Source organism: Fukomys damarensis, unplaced genomic scaffold, assembly GCF_012274545.1.
Source record: "Fukomys damarensis isolate Sample0158 unplaced genomic scaffold, DMR_v1.0_HiC HiC_scaffold_1, whole genome shotgun sequence".
NCBI lineage: Eukaryota > Metazoa > Chordata > Mammalia > Rodentia > Bathyergidae > Fukomys > Fukomys damarensis.
The window spans coordinates 68,595,471-68,611,093 of record NW_022900913.1 but is presented as its reverse complement, the minus strand read 5'-3'; the positions used below and the strand labels follow the sequence as shown (position 1 = coordinate 68,611,093).

The following is a 15,623-nucleotide window of genomic DNA, read 5'->3' as shown; positions in this document are numbered from 1 at the left end:
AATGGAACAGATTGGAAGATGTAAAAATAACTCCAGACATACCCAGCCACCTTATCTTTGAAAAAGGAGCCAAACAGCATCAATGGAAGAACAATAGCCTCCTTAATAAATGGTGCTTGAAAAACTGTCTCTCCATTTCCCAAAGATTAAAACTATACCCATATCACTCACCATGCACTACACTAAAATTGAAATTGATCAAAGATCTAAATATTAAAACAGACAATCTGCTGGAAGACAGAATGGGTTGAATACACAGGTGTAGGCAAGACTTTATGAACAAAACCTCAGTCACATAGGAACTATCAGAAAGAATCAATAACTTCCTTATGGGATAATTAATAGTGTGAAATAGGAAGAAAAGGGCTAAAGGTGTAGGGAAAATGGGAAGGGTAGGGGAAAGGGAATAAGGGAAAAGAAAAAAATATAAGAAAATGAAAAAATGGAAATAAAGCATTTGTAAATGGGGAGGGGAGGAGGGGGTGAAGGGAGGGCAGGGACAAGGGGAAAAAATGAGAACCAAGACCTGTCATGTGAAGGTACAGGATCCCAGTAATGAATGTAACTGTATTGTATACCTAGATTGTACCAATAAACTCAATAAAAAGAAAAAAAAAAGAATCAATAACTAGGATATCATCTTATTAAAAAAGCTTTTGTACAGCAAGAAAAATCACCAATTGAGTGAAAAGACAACCCACAATGTGGGGGAAAAAATTTTTGGCAGCTGTTCCTTAGACTAGAATATATAAAGAAATTTTTTTAAAAAATCAGACCTCCCAAATTTAAAGACCCAAACCAAAACTGAGCATCTGAAATGAATAGACACTTTTCAGATGAAAAAGTAGAAATAAATAAATATATGAAAAATGTTCAACATCCCTGGTCATTCCAGAGATGCAAATGAAAACAACATTGAGATTCTATCTCACTCCTGAAAGAATGGCTGCTATCAAGAAATCAACCAACAACAAATGCTGGAGGGGCTGTGGAATAACAGGAATCTTTGTCCCCTGTTGGTGGGAATTTAAACTGTGGAAATCAGTGTGGAGTTTCCTCAAAGGACTAAAAGTGGAGGTTCCATTTGAGCCTTCTTCTTATCTTCCCAAAAGAATTAAAAGCATCATACCACAGCAATATATGCACACCCATGTTTACAGCAGCGCAATTTGTAATAGCTAAATCTTGGAAATGGCTCAAATGCCCATCAACCAATGAATGGATACAGAAATTGTGCTTTTTATACAATGGAGTACTACTCTGCCATAAAGAAGCATGAGCTTCAGATATTTATAGCTAAATGGATGGATCTTGAGACCATACTCTTAAGAGAAATAAAACAAACACATATGTTTAAATATCACACTTTCTCTGATGTGAGAAACCGAAAGTAGAAATAAGGACTAAAATGTGCAATAGACATTGAGAAATCAGAAGAAAATATCCAAATGAGGAGAGCAAGGGAGGGTGTAGAGGGCAATGAAAGAAGGGGTAAGAAAGAAAAAGAGAAAATTAAAGAAAAAATTGAAACAAATTTTTTGTACATAAGGGAGAGAGAATGGGGGAAAGAAAGCAGAAGCAAGATATATCATGTACTGGTACAAATGTCCTATGATGAATGTTATCATTATGTATATCTAAAATGTACCAGGGCTGCCGGGCATGGTGGCGCACACATGTAATCCCAGCACTCTGGAGGCTGAGGCAGGAGGATCACTGTGAGTTCAAAACCAGCCTGGGCTACATAGTGACTTCCAGGTCAGTCTCAACTACATAGTAACACCTGTATCAAAAACCAAAAATAAACAAATAAAATGTACCAGGGCAACCCATTTTCCAGTCTCCCTTCTATGTCTCTTAGACAGAAGCTATTTTTCTCTCAATAAATTTTTCCTTCTCTTAAAAATAATAAAATGCACTAATAAATGTTTCAAACCAAAAAAAAAAGAAGAAGAAGAAGAAAAGGAGGAGGAGCTCCAGTCAAAACAACAGAATGAAGAAAGACAACTCTGGAATCAGAACTCAGTGCTGATCATGGTGCTACCATTTACTAACAATGTGACCAAGGGCAAGTTTACCTCTCCAAAAATTAGTCACCTCAGTTAGGGTTGGGGATGATAGGCGTATTCGACTGAAAGATGAACACCTGTTCAGGAAGACACAATGAACATCAATGAAGGCAACTCATAGAAATTATTTGGAATACTATCTGATACACAATTAAGAGCTTGGCAAACTACTATGTAGTAGTCCTCCTTATCCTTGGTTTTGCTTTCCACAGCTTCAGTTACCTGTAGTCAACTACTATCCAAAAATATTAAATAAAACATTTTTTTAAATTCGTAACTTTTAAATGATATGCCATTTTGAGTAGCATGATAAAATCTCATGCTATCTCAAATCATTCCAAGGTATAAGCCCTTTTGTCACAACACTACTTATTTGAAGTGGGTAGAGGATATGACACAACAGATGAGACATCAGATTGATTCTGAACGTTAGCAGTTGTGTTAGCTACAAAACAAGAAACAAAACCATCAAAATTTTTCAAAGAAGTGGACAGGTGTAAAATGACTATAAGCCTAGACTCAAGAGGCTGAAGCAGGAGGATCTCAAGTTCAAGGCCAGCCTGTGCTATGTAGGCAGTTCAAAGTCAGCCTGATATAAGGAAATCACGTCTCAAAAAACCAAAAGAAAATTATTCCCAATGCAAATGTTATATAGAGGGAAAATATATATATTAATCAAGGTTGAGAAAAATGTGTTATGTTATATAAGGTATTAAATATTGTCTCCTCTAAAAAAAGGAAAACATAGAAAATAGAAAAATCTAACACAGAAGTAAGCATAGACCCAGAACGACAGAAACTACTCCAGACTGAAGTACTCTATAGTGTAAAGGAATTTGTCAAAATGACAAAACTACCCGGCATGGCACCACACACCTATAATCCCAGCCCTCAGGAGGCTGAGGCAGGAGGATTGCCATGAGTTTAAGGCCACCATGGACTACATCATGAGTTGAAGGCCAGCCTGAACTTTGTGGTGAGACCCTATCTCAAAAAAAAAAAAAAGCAAACAAACAAAAACAAACAAACAAACAAAAAAAGAACTGACAGAAGAAGCAATCTAAAAGATGGGCCAGGGATATAGCTCAGTGGCAAAGCCCCTGAAGGGTAAGCACAAGGCCTTGAGTTCAATTCCCAATACAAAAAAAGAGAATACGTGGTGCCTCCATTCATGAACACTTTTGTATACAAATAATATGGTTCACAAACAGAAGCATTTGATACAATTTTGGTTTTGTTTGCAAATTCTACGTCACATGACAAACATGACTGCAGCCATCTTTCCTGCACAAAGAGAAACATGGCTATCTTTTCCAAAATCATATAAAAAGTTAAATTCATGAACTGAGGTTTCACTCTATAGGAAAATTGGACAACTGACAGAAAATTTTGAGTGAATTTACTGAGAAGAATAAAGACAACCAGGCAAAAAAGTTATATCCTAGACTAAAAATTCAAATAACAGCAATTCAAATGTATTACTTGAAAAACTAAGGATGAATATCCAATGGCTAAGAATTGAGAGGGTTTAGTGAGAAAAGGAAATGAAGGTTGGGCTGAGCAGCACACTTTTTTTTTGGGGGGGATACTGGGGATTGAACTCAGGACCTTATACTTGTGAGGCAGGCAGCAGCGCCACTGAGCTAAATCCCTGGCCCTTGAGCAGCACTTTCTATCTTAACCATCCCTGACTCATTAAAGTGTAGAACTCTGGGGAAAAATGAAGATGTTAAAAACGTGTGAGACAAGCACCTGAAGATTTCCCAAAGATATAAAAACCCCATTTGGTAATTAAACCTGACCTCTGGGAATTAAATCTAACAAAACTGACCTGCAAAATAAAAAACAACAAAAACAAGTTTGAGGAAAAAGAAGAGAGAGAAAAGGCTGACATTATTCTCATCATGTCCCACCTCTTCCAAATGCAGGACATCAGCAGCAGTCTGTGTTGCTAGGCCTCTTTCCCTTGTCTGTGGAATGGAAGGAACAGCAGCTCTCTTTGATAGGTCTGTTTGGGAGGCTTAAATGAATTATGTACATTAAGTACACTATGAATATTCCATTGTTTGGTATTTTGGTTTTTGAGAGATGGTCTCTCACTATGTAGTTCAGGTTGGCCATGACTTGCAGAGGTTCTCCTGCCTCGGCATCCTGAGTGCTGTATTTACAGCTATGCACCACCACCACACCCAGCTCGTTTTTTGTTTGTTTTTAATAACTGAAATTGTTTTTCATAATAAATAATTGAATTCCCATAATGTTCTTGGAGTTAATTTGAAAGCACACCTTGTCTATTCAAATATTCAAGGAGTCCAATCCTTTCACACAAGCTTCCTTTTTAAAAATTGGGGTAGGGGATCCAAAAAAAAAAAAAGGTCTGGGATTCCATATCTAAGAGAAACAGGGAAAAAACAATTAAAGCTAGTGATTTATAAATTCCTATCTAAATGAAGAGCCAAGTGTGCCTGTAGAGCTACTCATGTTTTATCTCACACTCTTTAGTTATCACAATCACTGAGTAAGTTAGCAATTACAAGGGGAAACTTTGTACCAACCATACATTAACTCAGTAATGCTGAGGCCAGTACCGCTTGGTCATCAATTTATACAAAAATAGCATCCAATTTGAGTTACACTTCATGATAAAACTTGAGAAACATTTTCCAAAGAAACAAATTTACGAAACAGTCGAGATCTTAGAAAATAAGCAAAGGCCAACTTATCTCATAAAATAACCTAAGAACCACAGAAAAGGGAAGCAATAAACACAGCCATGTAGGGTAACCTTCAACTACTTTTGTACTCCCCATAGCAACCAAACAAACAAAACTCTATTTATCTGAGATTTAGAATCAGAGATAATTTAATTTATATTTGTATCTTTTTAAACATAAGCAGTACATAACACAGTACTGCCTTCTACCAGCTTAAAATATTCATTTAATAAGGATTTAAAGTATTATTCAAACCACATAGTTTCTATAGAGAAATATGTTACAATTTCTGACGCAGGAAATCTTCCTTTATCTTGACAACAAAAGCAGGGTAGAACCATGAACCATGACTTATAATAAATGAATAAAAATTATTTTAGCATTAATAATGTCTGAGATAATGCTTGGTTTTTGTTTGGTTGGTTGTACTGAGGATTGAATTCACCAGGGCCTTTACACTGAGCTACATCGCCAGCTCTTTTTTGAATCTTTGGAGACAGGGTCTCACTAAGTCGCTAAATTGCCCAGTGTGAACTTGCTGTCTTCTTGCCTCAGCCTCCCAGAGTGCTAGGATGATAGGCAAGCACCATCACACCTGGCTTAGAATATTTTTATGAATAAAAAATTGATAACATAAAGCCTCAGGAGTAGATCTACTTACTGGAAGTTAAATTTTCCTGGATGTAAAATAATTTTAAAGATATCAAACAAGGCCATAATGTGTGGACTGGGGGAATGGCTCAGTGGTAGAGAATATGCTTAATACATTCTGTGCCCTGACTTCAGTTTCAGGACGGGAGGATGAAAGACATTAATAGCTTAGTAGTTTAGAGAGGTTTCTGTCTTTACCATGGCCTTGTTTGTGTCTGTGCTGCTGGCCCTCACTCCTCATTACCATTTCAGCTTTCACACCACCCTAAGAGTGTTTATACAGCCTTCGTTCATCAGGATAAAGTGAGTTCTTATAAGGAAATACATTGGTTTCTTTGGAGATATAGTTTGTTGTTGGTTTTGGGGGGGTTGGGTTTTTTTGTTGTTGTTTTGTTTTGTTTTTTTGAAACAGGGTGTAGTGCAGGCTGTCCTCGAACTCACTGTGGAGCCCATGCTGGTCTCAAACTTGCAGTCATCCTTCTGCCTCAGCCTCCCCAGTACCCGGATTACAAGCTTGTACCACCATTCCTGGCCTATAGGTCAGATTTTATATTATGAAGCCCCAATTTAAAGATGACGTGTGACCCACCATGACTTCTGGGAGAGTTGTGAGTCACATGGATGGAGTGTCTGTACTCACTACTACAAGAACCCTATTGACAGAAAGAGGCACTGCCATCTCAACAAAGAAAGTTAACTTCTGAACCACATGCTGCTTGTTCTGGCACCCACTTCCAAACCTCGTTGTTAATTTAAGTATATCACAAACATTTTCAAAATCAAATCTGTTTATACAGATTTGCTCAATACTTAGGCTTTTTTATTTATCAGGAATTCTCATAAAACTCTCAGCACTTCCTTTGCAATGTTTAGTCTATAGCAGTAGGAATCCATTTTACATAACATCTAAAACAATTCAAAGCCCACACTGTGGCACAGACCAGTAACATCAGCACACTGGGAGACCCAGGCAGGAGGAAAGTTTGAGCACAGCCTGGGCAACTTATCCAAACGAAAAATAAAAAGGGAGCTGGTTATGTAGCTCAGTACAAAACCCCTGGGTCCAATCCCCAGGCAAAAAATAAAATAAAATATTAAACAATTCAAGTGCATTCATTTTTGTTTTGGTTTGGTTTTTTGTTTGGGTTTGGGTTTGTTTGTTTGAAACAGGGTCTCACTGTGCAGTTCAAGCTGGCCTTGAACTCATTATGTAGCTCAGGCTGGCCTCAAACTCGCAGTGGTCTTCCTGCCTCAGACTCCTGAGTGCTGGGATGATAGGCGTGAACCAGCCTCAAGTGCATTTTTAAATGGACAGATATTTCATTAAATTTGGCCTACCCATACTATTTGTTTATTCAGTATAGTACAACATCCGTTTCTTTTCTTTTTTGTTTTTGTTGTTGTTTTCTTGTGTCTTGGTTTGCTTTTCTCAAGAAAAGGGTTTGTTGTAGTTCAGGCTGGACTTCACCTCATTATGTAAATCAGATTGACTTTGAGCTCAGAAAGATCTTCCTGCCTCAGCCTCCAGAGTGCTGGGATTATAGATGTGTTTCCAGGCTTTGGCTGAATATGTTTATTTCTAATGAATGGTATCAGCAAAAAATTTAAAACTTTTTAGTTTTAGTTTAGGCAAACTGTACTGGTGTGCCAAGGCATTCATGACCCTCTCCCTAACACTGTATATTTGGATATTCAGTAGAGAAAAGCAGAATATAATAAAGCCATGCCAAGTACAGTAACAAGTCTTCCAATTCCTCTTACCTCCAGTACAACAGGAAATTAAGACTTTTGCTGACCGGCAGCTAGTTCAGACCAGATTCAGACAGTCCACCTAGCTGTACACTCGGTGAGATGGCTGGGCTCTGACTGGAGTGAGCTCTTGCTGACCTTGGATTAAGTGTGTCATTTATCAGTATAAACAGCATTTCAGTTTAAAATAAGAACCTTTATGTGGGGCCTACACAAATCAGATCGTGAACTAGGTGATCCTCCTGTCTCAGTTCCCTCAGTAGGTGGGACTACATGCACATGCCACCACGCCTGGCCTCAAATCCATTTTCTTTTTGCTCAGGAAGTAAATTTTATAAATGAAAAACCCCCATCAGTTTTTCTCTTAATGGCCTTGTGTGACATTACTATGCTTCAATTGTGTTCAGTACTGCTCATAAGTCCCAAATGCATATTGCCATGAAAAACAAACAAGCACCCACTGGTGAATTCAGTCCTGTATGCATCATTTTGAATATGCTGCCAGAGAGGGCCACTTCAGGAGGACACTTCCTGTGTTCTGGAGAGGATTTAAAACATTAGGCCTTCTATGGAACTTCTGAATGTGTGTCAGGTTTTAAATGTCAACAGGGAAATTTCAAAAAGATTAGGAGAAGTCAGCACCGAAGCTAGTTGACCATTAATAATTAGTGAACCAATTAATAGGTCTATGTTTACCCAGTCAGATTCAGTTGGAAAGCTGGAAGGAAACCGGTTTTAACTCCCATTACAACCTCTATCATGACAACATCACTGTTCAGAAAAGTAGCTGATGCCAGCATTAAATGGGCATGTCACATTTGAAACTGTTTAAAACATTTCAAATTGTTCTTTCTTTTCTATCTTCACAGTTCATTCATGATATAGACTCAGATTATTTCCTTAAGGAAAACAAGGGGAGGTGTGGTAATGAATGCTGAGAACTTTCTATGGGACAGACACAACATGAATTTTCTTATTCCTTCCTCATAGCCACCTCTCAAGATAGAAGAAACAGAAGCTTTGAAAAATGAAGCAACCTTTCGAAGGTCACAGAGCAAGTAAAGAGGTACAGCCAGGGTTCAAATTCAGAAGTGAATTATTATCATGTTCTATAGCACTGAATGGCTGTCATTTCCTTAACCTGAACAAAAAAATCAAATGATAACAAAGAAGATGACCTGGGTCATAGCTAAGCTCTCTAAGGATTAAAATGTTATGATAATATAATCTTAGAGCAGAACAAGCTAGGTAAAATAATAATTTTGAGTTCAAAATGTTTAGTACCTCAAATAGTGGTATCAACCTTTTAAAAATTCTAGGGAAGCCCATTTGTAAAACAGAATACAAAGTAGTTACAGCTGGGCATGGTGGCAACATCTTGGACAGCACAGGTCTTCAACTAACTACTGTTTACAAAAACCAAAGTTAACACATGAAATGCAGCCAGGGCAATGTGGTCAGAAAGTCCAGACGCTAGTAAATACTACGGGAAAAATAACCTTTTTTCTTCAAGGAAATTTCAAGGAAAGTTGGAGATTAAGAGACTTGGAACTAAGGTTATAGCTCAGCTGCAGTGCCTATTTAATGTGTATAAAGCCTTGGGTTCAAATCTCAGCATCAAGCTGGGCATGGTGGCACAGGCCTGTAATCCCAGCCCTCAGGAAGCTGAGGCAAGAGGATTGGTGAGAGTTACACGCCAGCATGGGCTACACAGGAAGAACCTGTCTCAAAAACCAAAAAAAAAGTACTTACAAGTAAAAAAAAAAAAAAAAGGTAAAAAATAAATATAACATTTAGCGTTAACAGAGATTCCTGTTGCAAAGAGTCAGTTCTGTCCCCACACGATGCTTTTTAAAAATTGTGCTCCCAGTGTGGCGACTCTGCTCGGTGGGTAACTGATGCCTGAGTAAACACTAGAAAATGCAAAGGGTCCACAGTCAGACAGGTTTGGGAGATACTGGATCTAACCTTCCACCTGTTTCTTTTGCTTTGTTTCTGGTACCAGGTATCAAACTCAGGACCTTGCACTTGCAAGGTAGGCTTGCTGCCACTGAGCTTAACCCCTAGCCCATCTACTTGTTTCTTCACTGGTTGCAGGGAGGATGCTGGGCTTGGAAGCCCCACAGAGCCAGTCGTCTGAGTTTGAGTCCCAGCTTCTGCATTTCCGTGTGGCCGTGACTTACAGAGCTGTTGTGAGCACTGGGAAGAGTAAGGCATGTACCCTAGGAAAGAGTTCCAGAAGCACTAGGTACAGGTCATATGATTAGTAGTAACATTTCTCAAATTTTTATCAATCTTGTTACAAATCAAAGCAGATACTTCCAGTTCATCACTGAGGGGGAAATGATATGATGCGGTTTCCCAAACTTATTTGATGATGGAACCCGTTTTTTTTCACAGAATAGCACTCAAGACGACTGGTTAATGCCTTTACAAAGACAAATTTTAAAAGAAACCTTAGGAAACAACAGATCATCACTAAAATAAACATCTAAAAAATTGGAGTATGAGTGTGAGTGTGTGTGAGAGTGTGTGTGTGTGTGTGTGTGTGTGTGTGTGTGCCTAAGGGAGCTCTACTACTGATCTCCACCTGAGCCCTTTTTTAAAATTTTTGAGACAAGGTCTCAGTAAGTTGCCTTCAACTTGCACTTTCTGCCCTCAGGCCATGGGGCAGCTGAGACTACAGGGGTCTCCCCCCACTTGGGGTAAGAAGATGAACTTGACACAATCACAAGCCCCAGGAAGCTGAGAGTCAAGGGCAGGAAGCTTCTGCTCTGCTTTACTCCCTTCCTGTCAGCTCCCTCCTTCCTCTTCTGTGCTCACCTCAGATTGCCCAGGACGCTTTCTCCACTCTTGGCCCCACCCTTGCAGCTCCTATGCACTGAGGGTGACAAAGCCTACTCCTCTAGCCACAAATTCTCCCTATTCCTCCAGATAGTTCCAGCCGTGCCCTATCTCAGGATAGGCAAGAGTGGTAGCTATCTTGCTGCTGTTTACATTTCACACACCAGGTACCCGTCCCTGCAGACCTGCGTGCCTCCCCTTCAAAACAACCTAACCCAGCCTCTCCTGACACCATTTCCTCTGTCATCAGGGCCTCATGCCTCACTTCATCCATCTGCTTCATGAACACTCTCCTTCACAATTCATCTGCTGATGTCTCCCCCACAATACAAACAGTTCTCTCCACACACCAAGATTTCCCCCAGACTGCCTACTTCAAGTTTGTACCCACTTTCAATACTTTGTGCAAAAACTCTGTAGCTACTTGTGTGTGTTCGATCCACTCTGTAACTCAGGAACATCCAACTTGGACCTCTAGCACTGTGTGGATACTGCCCTTTCTGACGGGACATCCCCCTGCCTCCAGGGTGCTGCAATGACCCTCGTCACAACTATCCACACACTGCAGGCCTTGTGCCCGGACCTTATTGTCCCACTGCCCACCTGTGTCTGCAAAGGTTTGTCCTCTTGCCCTAAGGGTTCTCACCATTGCATTGCTTTAAATATCATTTATACTTATAGTGCTGGTCCATGTCTTTCCTAAGCTCCGCTTTTATTTCTTCAACTCTGCACCTGGCAACTCCATCTGGTTACTTTACAAACATGTCAAAGTGCACTTGTCTAAAATGTCCTTAACATCCCACTAGATCTTCTCTACATCATAGGCAGAACTAAGATTCACAAATGGCTATTTTTTTTCCTCACCTCTCATAGCCAATCACTTCTCCAAGTTAAAATAATTTGAAACAGAAACCCAAGCCAGGTGTGTTGGCCTTGAACTCATGGAGATCCTCCAGCCTCAGCCTCCCTAGTGCTGGGATTATAGGCATGCACCACTATGCCCAACAAAATAAGTCCATTTTTGGCTACAAACTATTAACAATTCCTGTTCTAGAAAAACACTTGAAGATATGGACAAGGCTCTAACTTGAATGTCCATTCCTGACTCCTACCGTTCCTACATCACCTGACCCAGCACCTTCCCACTGATTGATGACCAGAGTTTTTGCTCCTGCTTTGTCTTGAAGAGCTTCCCTGAACTTTCACCTTGGGTGGCTGGCAGATAGCAATTCTGGGGTCAAGATGTAGTCCCTGCAGTTCACTCATCTCCAAGGGTCATCCAGAGCACTTAGGGAGTGCAAAGAAGCTGTCAGCTCTGCCCTGAGGACAATCCAGGAGCTGCTAGATGATGCAAAGAAAACATGAGATTGATCAGAATCAATGAAAAAGCAGGTGATAACACAAACAACATTCAAAATGTATTCAAAGGTCAGGCATAGTGGTGCAAGTCCATAATCCCAGCACTCTGGAGGCTAAGGCAGTAGTATCACTCTAAAATCAATAAAAAGACAAGGAAGCCAGGTGTGGTGGTGCACGCATGTAATCCCAGCACTCAGAAGGCTGGGGCAGGAGGATCACTATGAGTTCCAGACCAGATTGGGCTACATAGTGAATTCCAGGGCAGTCTGAACTATATAGTGTACTATATAGTATCTCAAAAAATAAATGAATGAATAAATAAATAGACAAGGATGTCCATTGTCACTACTCTTGTTCAATATAGTTCTGGAAACATTAGCCAGAGCAACTAGACAAGAGAAAGAAATAAAATGAGGATATGAATGGAAGAAGTTAAATTATCATTATTTGAGGATGACATGATGGTCTATGTAGAAGACCCCAAAAATTCCACCAAAAGACTTCCAGATTTGATCACTAAATTCAGTAGCATAGCTGAATACAAAGTAACACTCAAAAATCAATAATAGCCTTCCTCTTCAGGAATAACAAACTCACTGAAAGGAAATTATGGAATTAACACCTTTCATAATAACATCAAAAAAAATGAAATACCTAGGAATCATTCTAAAGAAGGAAGTAAAAGACCTCTACATTTAAAACTACAGGGCTGGGAATTTATTTAGCTCAGTGGTGCTGCTGCCTGCCTCATAAGCCCAAGGTTCTGAGTTCAATCCCCAGTACCAAAAAAAAAAAAAAAAAAAAATCTACAATACTCTGAAAAAAGATTGAAGAGGATATCAAAAATGGAAAGATATCCCTTCTTCTTGGATAACAACCAATATAGTGAAAATGGTCACACTTTCAAAATTGTTATACAGATTTAATGCAATCCCAATGAAAATTCCAACAGCATATCTCACAGAATTAGAAAATACTAAAATTCATTTGGAAACAGAAGGGACCTAGAATAGCAAAGGCAATTCTGGGCAACAAAACCAAAGCAGAAAGCATCACAATCCCTTCTGTGAAATTATACTACAAAGTTACTGTGTTAAAAACAGCATGAGTATCAAGGGAACCGATAAGAAGATGCAGAAACAACTTAGATTGAGGGTCTTTAGATAGACTCTCTGTGGAGTATCTCTGACTGCCTTAAAACTACCAACCTCTTCAGCCATAAGTGAGCAGAACAGTCTTTGCCCCTTCATGGCATTTAGAGGTAGGTACTTTTTCATAGGGGGGAATATTATAAACAGGTAAATTAATTAGCTATCTAGTAGGCAGTTAAACAGGACTGCCCCTGGTTGAGTCAATATAAGGGGTAATCCAGACACATTCACTGAAGGTCAATATTATAAAAAGAGGGAAACTACTACCCGCATGTCCTTCTGCTAGGAATGAATAGCAGTGATTGGTGATTGATATTCTAAATAGGTATCAATCACCTGGGCAGGAGACTCAGAGTTTAACCAGTCCCTTCCAGGAAAGAGCCCTGACCCATCCCTTACCAAAAATGTGTTTGCTCCTCCTTTGCTTGTTACATGACTTGCTTCCCCATTTGACCCCCATTTAACCAATATTACCTAAGCAACTATACTTATAATCTACTTGTAATCTTTTTTTTTTTTTTTTTTTTTTGGTAGCAGAGATCCAACTCGGGCCCTTGCACTTGCAAGGCAGCCATGGAACCACTAAGCCAAATCCCCAGCCCTATACTTCTAATCTTATTGGTTGATCATAATTTTGTTCCACCTCATGCCCACCTTGTGATTTTCCATTGGATCATTATTACCACCTAAGCAACTGTACTTGTAATTTCACAGTTGACTATAGTTTTGTCCCACCTTGAACCTACCTCATCTTGTGGCTTTGTTCCATAAACTCCCTGGAAAACAGGGTCCTGGAGAACCCTGTTTTCCAGGTCCCCTTCTGTCTCTTAGACAGAAGTTACCTTTTTCTCAATCAATTTTCCTACTCTTAACCTTCACTGTTCTAAAATTCATTCTTCTATTTTTGAGAACACAAACTCAGTTTCAGATATCTAGCAGGTTTCGGAGTTATACCTATTTCCCCTACATCACCAAAAGTTCAAGACCAGTGTGGACTACATAGTGAGCTCAAGGCTAGCCCAAACTATACAGCAAGACCTTGTCTCAAAAAGTCTTAAAAAAAATAATAATTACAATACTTCCTTCAGAAAGGAAACAACTCCAACTATACATTAAATGTAAGTAAAGGGAGTGTGGCTAGATAATTTCACTTTTTCAAATTATCTTCACTGCCAGGCATGGTGGTGCACACCTGTAATCCCAGCACTTGAGAGGCTTAGGCAGGAGGATCTCTGCAAGTTCGAGACCAGCTTAGGTTACACAGTGAGTTCCAGAGCAGTCTGAACTACATAGTAAGATTCTGTCTCAAAAAAAAAAAAAAAAAAAAATCATCTTAACAATTTGAATTATTTTTACAATTTACATATAATCTAAAAACATAAGGGCCGGGGATTTAGCTGAGTGGTTCCGCCACCTGCCTTGCAAGCTCAAGGTCCCAAGTTTGATCCCCAATTCCAAAAAACAAATAAAAATTTAAGATAAGATTTTTTTTATTGTTTTATAAGAAAGATTTATAGGGTTCTCCTGGAGCCAATTTGTAAGACACCTACACAAAAGACATGATCAATAAAAAATAACTTCCACAGCTCTATTCATTATCCCTCCTAAAAGTTCTCTAAGTCCACCTTTTAGACAGGGAACAAGCCCTAGAAAATGTAAAGTTAAACATTTATCTTTCTGAAGGCTGTGGTTATCAGAAACCAAGATAAACAAGAGAAACTAAGCTCTCAAACTACTTTCCTCAAAGCCTGTCAAAAAATTTAATTTGAAAAGGAAAGCATTTGCATATGCTTCAGAGGCTAAAGATTTGAAGATAAAACTAGGCTTTAGGGGGTTGGTTATTTGGAAACCTCAGGGGTGTGTTTTGATTTTAACAATGTAAAAGTAAAAAAATGAGAATGCTCATCAGTGAAAAGTAACTGGTACTTTCATCTTCTGACTATCAATACAAATTCAGGAAAAAGAAAAGGTAACTTTTGCTTTCAGAGTTCACTGATAGGTGTTCTTAATGTAACCAATCTAGACGGTGACCTCATGTTTTAACTCTTTCATAGACAAATAAAGTAATTTAATAGGTGACCAATAGAAAGGGAAGTAAAACGAATTAACATGTGCTAATGTACATTACTAACCCCCCCCCGCAATGCACGGAATTATTATAGGCTGCAAACATGAACTGATACAAATCTAATTTTTTAAATTAACAATAAGTCAGATCTTAAAGCTGTCAAAAGTGGGGGGTGGCATCTTGCCTCCTTGGGGACCCCCAGTGGCACTAACTTACCAACGGGGGGCAGGTTTGTTCAGCCTCTTCTGTGAGTCTGTCCAAATATGAAACTGAACACTCCATTTTTCAAATCATGCCCTGAACCATTTAATGAATACAAGTATCCCTGAGCCTTTCTAGGGACATTGGCATTTCTAATGTTCTTGTTTTCCTTTAGAACATTTTCAAGCGCTTAAGCCTAGCCGCTGTGGTGGCACACCCGTGGCCTCTCAACACCAAGGAGGCTGAGGCAGGAGGATCGAGTTGGAGACCAACCTGGTCTATATAGTGAGTTAGTGCAACGCCAGCCTGAACCACATAAGGAGACCTTATCTCAAAAACTCTGGAAAAGGGGAAGCAGCCGGCAAACCGCAGGAGACCACAATGCAATGTATCACTGTGTAGTCTCCACAAAGCTGAGCTAAACGGGACATCAAGATCAGAGTGGCAAAGGCAGGCGGCTGGGGACGCCCTGTCCCTCCATAGCGGGATTGGGAGGGATCGAACTTCTCTGCGCCGAGCTCCGCTGCGCCTTCCGGCTAGGAGCACGCGCCTTACACACTTGGTTCCGGGAACAGACCACCCCCCAAGATGTGCCCCGCTGAGCGCCCTCGGGCGGAAATGAGTGGCGGTGACTCACCAGCCCCGGGCCAGCGGCCAGACCCCGGTCTCGCCGCCAAGCTCCCCGCCCCTCAGTCTCCCCGCACCTCCAACTCTGAGACCAGCACCCATCTCTTCTGTGGCCCCCTCCCTCAACGCGCGCACCTGTGAGCTCCGCAGGCCAGGCCGCGCACGCGCATCCGCTCCTACCGGTCAGAGC

General features: G+C 40.0%; 1 protein-coding gene across 16 annotated transcripts in view; it reads right to left on the bottom strand.

The window, feature by feature from the left end:
* Positions 1-15,623, bottom strand: part of Shld2 (shieldin complex subunit 2) — a 96,416-nt gene extending 80,793 nt beyond the window's left edge. For 5 of the 16 annotated variants that reach the window (XM_033761764.1, XM_033761775.1, XM_010622555.2 and 2 more), the window contains exons 1-2: positions 15,569-15,623; positions 11,234-11,368 (exon numbers count right to left, since the gene is read on the bottom strand). The gene's annotated coding sequence lies outside the window, so the exon portion shown is untranslated. Of the gene's footprint in view, positions 1-7,195; positions 7,219-11,233; positions 11,510-14,821; positions 15,402-15,443 lie in introns of those variants that run through there. The other 11 variants (XM_010622561.3, XM_010622559.2, XM_010622558.2 and 8 more) reach the window with 11 other exon arrangements.